Source organism: Aythya marila (assembly GCF_965140915.1).
Source record: "Aythya marila genome assembly, chromosome: 12".
Lineage (NCBI taxonomy): Eukaryota > Metazoa > Chordata > Aves > Anseriformes > Anatidae > Aythya > Aythya marila.
Window position 1 is genome coordinate 12,145,383 of NC_139053.1, and position 13,323 is coordinate 12,158,705.

At 38.4% G+C, this 13,323-nt stretch overlaps 1 long non-coding RNA gene across 2 annotated transcripts in view; it reads left to right on the forward strand.

Moving 5' to 3' along the window:
• The first annotated feature begins 5,041 nt into the window (after positions 1-5,041).
• The window catches only part of LOC309882744, a 28,923-nt gene continuing 20,641 nt past the window's right edge, over positions 5,042-13,323 (forward strand). For both annotated transcript variants that reach the window (XR_014318348.1, XR_014318349.1), the window contains exons 1-2: positions 5,042-5,117; positions 5,442-5,537. This is a non-coding gene — a long non-coding RNA (uncharacterized lncRNA). The remainder of the gene's footprint in view (positions 5,118-5,441; positions 5,538-13,323) is intronic.

Genomic DNA, 13,323 nt, shown 5'->3' on the forward strand with positions numbered 1-13,323 from the left:
TAATTCTGAGTCTGGCAGTCTCGGTGGCTCAGAAGCTGGACCTGAGTCAGCACCGTCATGTAGTCACAAAAAGTGGAAGATGGCATGTTGAGGTTTAAATCAAAGTACAGTGTAGAAGATAGATGGGAGGCAAGTTTCATTCTACTTTCCAGTAGTACAGCTTTGACTGGAATATGTTTTAGGCCCCAGCTTTGGGGGATACTCCTCAAGAAAGCTGTAGCTGAGAGTAAGACCATCCAGAGGAGGACTGTGTAAGGGACCTTTTAATTTCTGTGCAGAATGAGCAGACTGGGATTCTATTACTTAAAGCATTGAAAACTGGCAAAGCAGTGAAATCCTGCCCAGGAAGGACAGGAAAAGAAGTAAAGGCCTGTATAGTAGCAGAGAAGGTTCAGGTTAGACATTAGAAAAGCTTCCCAGTGATAAGAACAGTGAAGCTCCAGAATTGTTGACCTAAGAAAACTTTAGTCTCCAGCACTGGAAGTCTTTAAGGACACTGTTGAGAAAAGCACATGAGTTATTTAGCTGTGTGACTGAGGGATGAACCTGATGATCAGCTGAGGTTTTTAGAACAGTTTTCTATGATTTTTTAGAATCATTTGTCTCAAGCTGCTTAGAACTTTCGGTTTAGAAGTAACAATAATCCCATTTGTACCGCCATCGTTTTTTCATCGAGATACTCCTACATGTGTATATATATCCCTGAGTGCTCCCTCTTAGAGGTTCTGACTTTGCAGCTCCGAGACAGCTGCTGCAGGGCAGCGCTGAGCCTGGTGCAGTTCCCGAGCGGCAGCTGCCTGCAGTGCCCACAGGGCCAGGCTGGCAGCCAGCCCGGGGACAGCCAGCCCGGGCACACAGGCAGCCTGCTGGCCTTGTGAAGCTGCTGGGCACGCTGGAATAAACAGCATCCCTGTGTGATTCAGAGGGTGCCTAACAGTCCTTCTGGGGGCCGGTTGGTGGTGTGAGCAGTGCGTTTGGTCTTGATGGTGGTGTTTAGCCACCTTGGAATGTGTAGCGTAGATCTACCACGGTGAATGAGCATTGTCTCCAAGCTTTCACACAAAACATTGAAAGCCATTTCCAACCTCCTGACAATTTTTGCCTCTGTTTTGAGTGCTGTTACAAGCTAAGTTTCACCCACTCCTTAACACTTAGTGTTCTATCAAAGACAAATTCTTTTCCTAATGGCTTTGTTTAGATTGTATTATGTTTCAGTAATGATCTTCACTTATCTAATTTTTAGGATAATGGATAAGATTTATCCAATATATTGATTTTCCAAAACATAAATGACTTTTTTTTTAATGCAACAAAGTAAATATAAACTCAATAGAGCAGTTATGGAAAATACATGGAATAAACATATTGTAGTTAAAACAGACACAAAGACCAAGTTGTATTAAGTACATTACAAGTACATATTTTGTCAATATATGAATACATGTATTGCTAGGTTAAAAATATACAACCTGAGTGAACTGCAGTCTGAACACAGCCAGAGCTGTGGAGGAGGACACAGACAATCTGCTGTCACCATTGCTAAAGACTCAAGGTACAATAAATGTGGTGAAAACTTACAAAGCTGAGTATAATAACATCAAAAAGAGACAGCTTCAGTAATCCTGATACCTTTTAGCACTAATGACTCTTTAGTGCCCATTGCTGCTTCGTGCAGGAAATCTCTCTTATGGTTACAACAATTGACTGACCTTCTTTGAGAAATAATATCCATGATAAAATGGAAAAGAATATGTTCTAGATAGATACCAGCCTGTTGTCAGTCATAGGTTATTTTGGGAATCATGCTTCCAATACTGTAAGTCAAGCCAAGGTATTGGCTTCTGCCAAGAATAGAGCCTTATATAGGTTTATAAAGACTTCAGGTTTTCCACCAAGAAGTTAAAAATATCTAAAAATATTTAAAAACATTTACAATTTATAACATATCTTGAAATATTACAATTTGTTATTGTAAAGCTACTCAAATCAAGATTATAGTAATTAAGGAGATTGCTTATTCCGTAGCAAGGAATATTCCACGTGCCTTTGTATGGCATTTGGATCTATAATTCAGCAAGGTACTAAAACAATTGTTTATTGCTAGTATATACTTCAGGAAATACATACATACCTTGCTGAAGTAAAACCTAAATTACTAAGAATAAACTTCTGGGTCAGATTGCCAAAAGCAGCTTTTCATTTTATTCCTTAACCAAATTTGCTTGTTGCTAAGGGTCAAAGCACAACACTTTGGAAGAATTCCAGCATCTTTGCATATCTCCAAGCTGCTGAAGACTGTTCTGCTGGAAGACAAGTTCTTCTGTGAGCGCTGGAAAAAATGAGAGGCCTGCTTTTGTCAATTTGTATTCTTTATCTCCACAAATGCTTACCTACACCATCAAATTAGCACAGTTTTTCTCTCCGTGTGTTCAGAAACATCCTCAGGCAGCCCTTGTGTACAGATTGGCAAGTTGGCCTCTGCTAAACAGTGTGTGGCAGTCTAATTGGACATCTGCTTCTCTCAGTGATGGCACTAATGCAGATTTTCTCCTCTGAACAGCCTTCAGTTTTATTGAAACTTAATTATGAGTGAGACTTCCACATTTCTGTAAAATTTGGCTAAAATTGTCTGTGGGTATAAAACATCTTCAGGCAGATAGGACTCATTACTAACAATATGATACTGTAAGTTTCATTTTCCTAAGAAGCTAAGCTATAAAGAAAACGACTGTCAGCCTTAAAGAAATGCATTTTCAAGAGAGAGAAAGTCCTTTCGCAGAATAAGTCTGGGACTGAATTTTAGAAGCTAGCGATATTTCTACCAGTAGCCCGTAAGCATAAGTTCCCTGTAGCTATAAGAAAGAATCTGCTTTAGTGCGGAGCTCTGAGTAAACTGCAAACAAGTAACCACAGGGTTTTGGTGAAGGAAAAAGGATGCGTGTGAGCAGAGAGCACAGGAACCAGGCAACGTGAGTACTGGTCACCATTGTATTTTTATAGGGTATTTGATTAGGGAGAATATATTCTTAATGACCAGACCTACTGTGATAATAATTTCTCTGAGTTTGATAGAGTTCTGCTGGGAATACCCCTGATTCCTCCTTCTCTCATAAATCAAATCAGGAACAAGATCAATAGCCTAATTTCTTTCCTTGGCTGAGAATATCCAGACTGAAGCGACTGTCCTCAAAGAGAGCATTTTTACCATCTTGTCTAACAAATTCCAGAGACAGTGACCTCCAGAGTGTTAAGATGTTTCTGCTGTCCGTAGGTTTTCCAGAGGCACCGACAAAAGACAGATGGAAGGGAAAAATTCAGTGTGCACTGTGGAAAGGACTGGTGAATAGCTTCTGGATCCAGCTTGGGTTCTGTTTTTCACCTTCTTTCCTTTCCTAGAGATTGGTGGGAAATAGATGAATAGGTCCCTAAAAATGTGTGGTAAGATATAAAAACTGAATTTCTTTGAGGGAGTGCCTGACACTAGTGAGTCTTGTTGAAGGTCTCAAAAAGCAAGTGCCTGTTGTTTACTATTTTTACTGAACTCCTCAAAAATGATTCCTATATTTAGCATTTGTGTCCTGCCCAGGAACTTATTTTCATAAACTCCAACAGACTTAATTGTTAGCGCTTAACAGCCTTATGGCATGTTTTTACTAATCCCTGAATGACCCAAACCACACATTAATGTCACATATCTTCCTCTTCAGCCTCACAGGAAATTGTTTTTTTCCTTATGTGGTTCAATGCATTACGCCAAGGGCTCTCATGAGCCTTTTCAATCATTTCAGGTTTATCTTGTGGGTAGAATGGAAGTCAAAGCAGCTGAGGTTTACTGTTGGATATATTCAGCAAATGACCAGTGAATTTCCTTCGTTAGTTCCTCAGCCTGCTGCTTTCGTACTGTGGAGAATATTTTCCTACCTCCCAAAAAGGCTGTGGGACTCCTCAAGGAGCATGAGCTCATCCAAGGAAATACACTGGAGAGGTCCAGCTGTGTGAAGTGCCGTGCCCCATGGATGAGGTTTCACAAAAGCCAAGGGAACTGAAAATGTTAGAGAGACCTGCAGCAATTCGGGTACTTTTTCTGTTCTAAGCTCAGCTGGATCCCCAAATTCTGTTTTAATACACCTCACATTTTCGTCCTTGTTACTTTGGTTCATTTTCAAAGCATTTTACCAATGAGTAGTAACCAAAGTAATCCTTCTAGTTACCTACTAAAAGCAAAAATAAGAAAAGTTTCTGAGACTAAAGAGTAGCCATCTGATTTTATTTCATGCAAATGCCAGAAATTAACTAGAATTAATAAGAAAAGAATAGTAAAAGGTTCCAATAACATGTTTTATTGAAGGATATGTTCTGTAGTAACTTCATGTCTACACAAATTGAGATAACACAACATCACTAGGATTTTCTGATTTGAACAGATCGGGTCTGAAGAAGGCTGCCAGTTCAGTCTGAAGGTCTCAGTACATTTGGTCAGTGCTAATAGCAGCTCTACAAATGTTTCTTGGGGCTTCCAAACCTTCAAGTATTTCTGTGATTTGTTATAAACATGGTAAATTATAATCACTTAGGACACACATTTTTACATCACTTTTACTCAAATGATTCTTTCCTAGTTTCTTAGAACCGTGCTTTACATACCAGCTCTCCTTTCCAGAGGCCAGATTTTTACAGGACTCTTTTGTAATTGGCAGCTGATTCTCTTTGCATGTGATCAAAACAACACCGAGACGTGAAAAAATAACAAATTTCCTCCCAATTGCAGCCATGTGTCTGGAAACTGTTTCCAAATAAACCAAATATATTTTTGGAGTTTACACATATCTTGTGACATTGTTCCAGAATGTCACTGTAGTCTAGCTCACACCTGAACAGTTTTGCAGAGGTCGTATATTCCCGTTTGAGTTGGACTTGTGCCCAGATGCACCCAAGGGTAGGGTGCAGTAGGATGAGGTCTGCTTTCAGTAATACCAACTGCCAGTAAACTCAAGAGGCCTATTCAAAATAGAAACAGTTAAGCAGTGCAGCCGCACAAAATTTTCCAGGCAGGAAAGAAAAGGGGTACACAGGACTGCTACATCAATTTCAAACTAAAAAAGATTTCCTCCGCTGTGGTAATCACACCGTTAACTTCTTAAGCCATTAAGTGGGGCTGCTCTGCAGTAATGTTTTAGTTGCAAAGGAACACTGTACATCATTGAGCGAGGATTACAGAAACTCCAAAAGACCTTCTACTTTTTCCTCAGTTTCAGAATTGAGTCATTTCAGTGACACCATCAGAAAGCCAGGATATGCTAATGAGTTTGTGTTTGTCCATGTTACTGTAGTCCTCCAGTCTGATTTATGCTATAGCAATGTTTAAGATTGGGTCTTTTGATACATTGGATGTTTGGGGACATTAGATAACAAAAGTTGATGTATTTTTTTATTTATTTCAGCTTATTGGGAATGAAGATGTTGCAATTATTTGATGACCTGGCTAAGGAGCATTCACAGAAGAGACTGATAAGAAGGAGCCAGCCTTCGTAGACAGTGTGAGTAAAAAGACAAAAAACAAATTTGTATTTCAGAGCTTTCCCTGGTGACAATAAAAACAGTTTTTTCATAGGGAATCTAGGAGATTCAGAACAGACCTATGGAAGATGTAAAGATGTGAAGATGAGATCACAGATCTGAGAAAATAAAAAAGAGCCACCTTTCTCCTCCAAGATGCCCTTCAGACAATAGCATGTAAAAATAAAAAGCTTGCATAAACAAGCAACCAGTCAGACAGAAATCTAGACCCAGATACAGGTTTTGCATTGCTGTTGCTTACTCTCCCTCCTCTTGTCAGTGGGTCTGGCAAGACTGGTATGAGGAGATGAGAGAGGAAAGGAGCTCTCTTTGATGGGAGTTGCACTGACTTCTGTTGGGAACTGGTGTCTAAGAGGTATATAGCATTCTCCACGTGGCTCCATCCTGTGGTAGACCTGCCCTGTCAAATCAGGGACTGAATGGCACACAGAAATAGGACAAAGGTACAGTTGCTCACTGATTATGTCCTCATTACCTGATGGCAAAGGTTCGGCTCTTTTCATTGCTAGAGCTTCTGATACCAATAGGAATTCAACAGCAACCATAACTCAGAACACTGTCTCACAGGTCTTCTTGAACAGTCAGTCTTATCTCACTGTGGGAGAGTTACTCAAACTGAAAATATAAACAACCCAGTAAAAGGACTGAAACCAGTTACTCAGCAGAAGAGAAACCCCATTCTTTCTTCACTTCCTTTAGTGTGAAAAGTCACCTTGCACATTACAAGGGCTTTTTCTGCCTAACTGACAACTTGGCAACCCTGACAAGAACAATTTGACTTTGGGTGGATGTTGGATCTGTGGCAAGCATATAGTTACAAAATAAGTCATGCTTTCCTTCCATCGAGTGCATGTTCTATTTATGGAACATTCCAGATTATGCAAGGATTCCCAGAACACTGCAGCCTCTAGTTCAAAATTACATCTGCATAGCATGGAGCATATCAAACAATATTAAAAAATCCCATTGTTAGCAGAAAAAGCATCATGCAGTTATATCTACAGAACAGATTAAATTAATACGAAGTTAGTGCCATAAGGTAATGAAGAGTAGTTACAGTTCATATTAATTTATTTGCTAAATTCTTTTAATAAATTGCATATATAAAAAAATAGTAATTGCATAAAAAAGACGAGATAAAGAGTTTACTATATTAAAAGTAGGATTTTTCTGATGTTTGAGAGAGTATGCATTTTAGAAGGTATATTTTAGAATGTGAATGATTTAGTATATTGCAATCCTAGCATTTTCATTCATGCCAATTTCCTTTCAAAATAAGGTTGTGACAAAACACAGTATCTTGCTATCCATTCAGCCTTGGGATAGGAACTTTCAGTGGAAGTTTGCTTGTTTTGTGATACAAACATCAGGAGTTTTTTAAATGTTTGCATTGAGAATAGAAAATAATAGAGCTCTTTCAGCTGCGACTTAAACAATTGCAGTGACACATAAGAATTTCCAAACCCTTAAGAAAAGCAATACAACAGGAGAATTGTGCAAATACAAAGACAAAACACACATATCACTGAACATACCTCTTGTTTTTCTGGGCAAATACTGCAAACACCTACATCTATAAAGTGTTTCCTGCCATTTCTTTTCCCCAACTCTTCTGTCACATAAACTTGTACTTGTTTACATGTACTCAGGTAGGCCAATTGACAAAGCTTATTCTGAATTTTCAAATGATGTACCTCTCCTGAATTGTGAGGCAGAAATTTCTGAGAGTCAGACTCAGTAACAGGCATTAAGAAAATTTGGCTGGGTTTTGTCAAAAACAAAGAAGATTCCTACTTGTATTACAAAGTTTATTGTCTGAGTCATCACAGGTTTTCACTGAAAAATCAGTACAGACACAGCTTTCAGTCAAGACTATTCAAAGATAAACTACAACAACCATTTTCATGCCATTGCAAGCTGTCAGCCTTCACAATCTTGACTAATTTTTAAAAATGGATGTGTTGTTTGGATGTCCTAGTCTGTCTCAAAGGGCAGATTCATTCTGAACTCTGCTAGCCAGATTAGATCTGTCGGCTATCTAATCAAGCCAAGAACAAATTTTACTCTTTCAATATTTTTATAGTTTACCACAAAATTGCCAAGCCTTGTTATGAAGTAAACTCTGTGGTCTAACAGTAAAAAACACCTAGAGAGATAGTCTGCAAAGTTATCTTCAATAATAAGTTAAATTACCAAAATACCTGGGCTTAACTCTAACCTTTTATGAGGTGACGTAGATATGCTACGAAGTAGAGTTTATACAACTGGAATTACAGATTTTACCCTCAGAGCCACCTTTTGTGCTTGAATTAGAAACTGTGGGATTAATGATGTTTCTTAACAAAATAACACTTGTCATTGTTAACAAAGCACTGAAGCCTCCCCACCCGTCTGTAAGATTATGCAGTGTTTCAGGCTATTAAAAATATAAAATAAGCAGAGAGAGTGGAGGGAAGAAAGGGAGGTATTTCCAGGCTCCATTGTAATGTGACTTTTTTGTAAAGGGCAATTTTTTTGTAAAGGGCATTTTAATGGAATTTTTGTGTAGTAGTATCACCTATACTTTTCTTGTCACTCAAATTTTAATCTCTGAACCACTATTTTTCCATCAACAAACCATGGAAAGAAGGTGACGTGAGCTTCTCTGTTACCTATCCAATTATTCATCATTAATGGGCTGAGTTGCAATGTAAACCAGCATGCGTAACTTTAGAGTCAGAAAGGAGCCAGATTAGACAGTTTTAATTACCCAAGAGTCATCATTTGAACTCTCTCTTCTTATACCCTTTCATTTTAAAATCAAACCTCCAGTCTCACATGTTGGTTTTCTCACATCATCCATAAGATACTGGAATAATTTACACAAGGTGTGAAGTAGTCTGTTTTTAGCTATCTGTTACAAAGTTAGCAATGTTACTATTCTTACTGGGCACAGTGTGTAAGATATATTCCCACACTAGGAGAGTATTTAGTAAGGTCACAAGGATGCCCAGTCCTTATCAAACACATTCCCTGGAAACTTGGCAGGGATTTCATTTTACAAGAATTCAGGGGCAAATCATTGGTATTGTCTCTAGATTTATTTCAGTTTTTCAGTGTTTGTGCAGAAAGAAATTCATAGGATCCACCTGGAAAAGATGATTTATTCTCAGCTGCATTAAAACTCTAGTTTTGCCTTAAATAAATTCATTTTGAATTTATTTAATTCACTAACTTCAGTGGAGTTGCTTCACATTTACACTACTACAAATGAAAAAGAAGCAGGCTGTATTCATACCACTGAGATTTATTTTAGTCTGATTAATCATTCCTTAAAGAAGAAAATTGAAGATTTTGTGTAATGTTGCAGATGATAACTTCAAGGGCAGAGACAAATACAGACTAATATATGCAAGGATTAGATGCAAATATTTTCCATGTTGGAAAAGAATTTTCTGTAACCAAAAGAAGCAGAAGCCATAGAATTGCAACTCTAAATGGAAATCAAATCCCACAGAAAGAAAGGAGGACTTGGTCAGAATGCTGTGCCTACCTCTAATAATCTGTGGGAAAGGGGGGAGCCCCTCCCTACTTTATTTCTTTCTTTTTCTTTTTTTTTTTTTTGACTTTTTTTCAAAGTCTGTCCTGTAGAAAGTGTTTGTGCACAGTGAGAATGTTGCCAGAAACATTGAGGTAGAACTCTTGTGACCATTGGCTGTTGTTGCAGATCTCGCAGACAGTATATGGTAGCAGGTTCTCCAAATTCTGCTGCCAAGATGGACTGAACTATATATCCTGAAAAGATGTATTCAATAAGACATGCTGCAGTGGAAAAAAGACGTGGTCTGCTGTACTCTTGAGATCAGAAGAGAAGGGTGAGCAAGGAAAGTCTTATTTTGGGGAAGAATATTTTTAAATAACTTACTAAGAGGGAAAAAAAAAAAAAAAACAACACAAAAACAAACAAACAAAAAAGAAACAAAAACAAAACAAAAAACAAACAAACAAACAAACAAAAAAACAGAAGAGCAGGAACAGAGTTAGTTATTACCATCTGCAAAAGCTGAATATGGCCTCAGGGTATGATCTTAAATGAATGAGGGAACTCCAGTCCCTCTGAGAATATGAGAATGTACGTAAAACTAAGTTATGAAACTTAGCAAATATATTGAATTACATATCCTGAAAGCAGAATTTATGCAGGTAATACACGATACAGAATACTTGCTATGGTATCATCAGTCCTTTCTTTGCCTATTTGCTGCACATGGAGACCTACCCAACTAAGCCTCAGCAAAAAGTTGGAATTTGAAGCTGAATAATTCGTTAGTTTGGATTAATAGGAAAAGGAGTAATGCCTAGCTTCCACGTTGTACTACACCTGTCCAAATTAGTGACTAAGAGTCATCAGGAGTCTTTTTCTGCCCAGACACATACCGTTATGCAGCATGCACTTTACAGCGTGCAGCAGTGCTCAGGAAGAACAGCTGGCTAAGCTGCCAGCTTGTACTCTGCTCTCAGTGTTTTGTCTTCTCCCCCAGCACTCCGGTATGGCATCTTGCCATTTGCAGCGAGTTCTGGCCAGAGGACGGCATTTGGATACAGCCCCACTCCAGAAGTCCAGCAAAATAAATTGACTCAGCCTATTTGTCAGAATAAAGTCTTCTACCAAAGGATACCCTTTGTCAGAAGATGACAGTACTGCAGAGGCCAGCTGCACTCAGAAACCTGCATTCTGTTCCATCAGAGATTTTTTTTGTGACCTTGAACAAGTAATTAGCTTGTTTATGCCTTCCTTTGCTGCCTGAAAATACTTGCAGAGGTTCTTAAAGGTAAGATTGCAAACCCCTCAAATATAGTGGTACTATATAGTGGTACTATATTTGAGGACTGGAGCACTAGAAAAGTGGACAGATACTAACTTTTTTTTGGAAGCACACATTTCTACTTCAATTATCAAAACCCCCCAACTGTACCAGAGTTCGAGTATGGGGGTCAGAAAAGGCTGTGATAGCAGAGAGTCTTCAAACTCTGCTCTTGGGTAATGAACATGTCTTCTGACACTTAAACCACTGCTGGCTGATAAACAGCACAACATCTTGCCCTTCTGGCCTACAGAAAGGGTCACCACATGTAGGGCCTTTGCGTTGTTCTGGGAAATGCAGAACTTAGAAGGCATCAGCAAGAATGATACAGTTCTGTGTTATATAATTATCATTTCTCCCCTAAGACACAAATCTCCCAGCTGGTAACGTACCCTGGCTTTCCTCACGTGAGAGTCACAGTGCTCTTTGTGCAGCATTGCTCCTGGAGCTCACGGTTCAGTAACTTTCTATCTGCCTTGATTGTAAGTGGCATTGTCAACGCTCATGCCAAAAATAAACCCTCCTGACTAATGACATGGATATTCCACAGGCTTAGAGTTATCTTTTTATAGCAACTCTTTGATTTCAGATACAAATGTCTGCTATTTTTGGCACAGGGGCTCAGAAAAACTTTCATGATCTTTAGCCTACATGACCAGTTTTGCACACAGCTCAGGTTCTGTCAGAGTGCTCATGGCTTTTGTTAAAGATAGGGAAATACATTTATTCTGCTGGATATTTGTACTCACTAGAGAAACGGCTGCCCTAGAAAATGGAGACTGCTATTGCATGAGGTTTTCCACATTGTTGCTGGGATATTAGGGATTTGTCACTTCAAGAGATTCTAAAAGTCTGATGGTTTGATGTTTAATGTAATGATGTTTAATGTAATTTTGAATTGCATTAACTAGAAGTGAAAGATAACCATGGGATGACTTGGATGTATTTCTTCATTTAATGACCTGGAGATGTGTTATTTATTTATCTATTTTAATAAGAGAATGTGGTACAAATGGCAGATGCCAAATTCACCCACTGTCTGATAGAAAATCACTGTTTATTCAATAGCACAGATGGAAGATGTCCATATCCAACACCCTTTTTTTAACGCATATTTTCCTTCTAATTCAATTCTACCAGCTATAAACAACACTAGAAGCTACTGTGTAGGCAGAGCTCTTGTTTTTTTTTACCCCATGTCAGTTCAATACAGCTGGATAACACACCAGTAAAATTGTGGCAGCACCACCTGATTTAGTCATTGTTATCAGTGGTGCAGTGAATTATGTTTCTGATGTTTACTCTTGTAGTCAGAGCCATCTCAAGGAAATATGTATTACTACTAAATGTTCTGTAGCTTAAAAAACGTTTACCAGATTGGAGCTAGTTTACCACATTCAGTACAGAATCTGGAAGGTAATTTAATGTTCTAATCCTTATATAGCTTAATATCATTGGTAAGATTTTTTAAACAAGGTTTGCCATTTTCATGATGATAGTGTCATCTGTAGCCAACTAAATAGTATCCCTGACTATCAGATCTACTTTTACCTAAGAAAACATAGTACCAGGAGGTGGAACAAGTAGGCACTCTGGAAGCACAGCTCTAGAAGAGAGAACAGGCCATGTGGGAGACCACATCTGGAATATCATGTCCAGTCTGGGGCTCTCCCAGCTCTCTCCAGTTTAAAAAATCCAGTGGAGAACTACAGAGATGGTAGGGAATGTGAACATACAATGTGTGAGAAGAGGCTGAGGGTTTAGGGTTTGCTTTGCCTGGAGAAAGGAAGGCCAACACAGAATGTATGTATTGTCTTCTGCAACCTAAAGCTGCTGCATATAGAAAAGACAGCAACAGACTGTTCTCAAAGGGACGCCACAAAAGCACAAAGAGTCATAGTCACAAGTTGCAACAAGGGAGAGGCATAGGAAAATATTCTTCATAATAAGTGGTTAAGCACAGTGACAGATTACCCAGAGAGGCTTGAAAATCTCCAATGTCAGAGGCCATAAACCCAGCTGGCAAAGACCCACATCAGCAAATAGAGTTACAGTAGCTCCTGTCTGAGCTAAAGCTGATGATTGCCTAACTTGATGATTTCAACAAATACTTATTGAAATTGTGGCAGAAATTGTTGGTTTTATATGGTCTAATTTCAGTGCTACTTCAGTTCTATGGGACTACTTGGTATCTGTAATGCTAGTTACTGGTATGGGTTATTTTTCATTAATGCCTGCAGTTCAGAAAGTCTGTTCTTGAACTTGCCACTATACAGACATAGAACAAAGACACCAGTCCTTACACATTAATCATGACAGGCAAATGGTGGGAAAGTAAGAAAGTACAGGAAAAAGAAGTCCATGACTGATCATTAGAAAAACTAGAACAGATCCTCAGCTCTCAGTTTAATATTTTTTTTCATAGAAGTTTCTTGCTCATGTTCCCTTATTGATCAATATGAATTAACAATCAATCAGTGTAATAAAACTACAAGGGGAAAACAGTATTATGGATGCTTCTACCAATGTATGAAATAATTTTAAAAGTGAATTTCACATGTAGTCTGTGATAGGACCCTATTTATTCTGTAAATAAATATGGCCCTAAACACCAGTGCATAAAGGCTGCTTAAGGATGGAGGTAGGATGATTCCATGTTGTCCTGTTTTAGGAGGGTATACCTAAGGTTTATGTTTTAAGATTATTGAATGCAATTAATTTCACAATTAATTTGAAAGGACTGAATATCTGACAAGATTAGATTCAAAGCTTGGGCAACAATTGCTACAGCTGAACAGAGTTTCATATACCTATTTATTTTAGCTGTTCATTAATGTTAATATCCAGTGGTTAAAGTTAAAATTCAGTCCTTTAGACTTTCCCCTTAAGGCATGATGTCTTA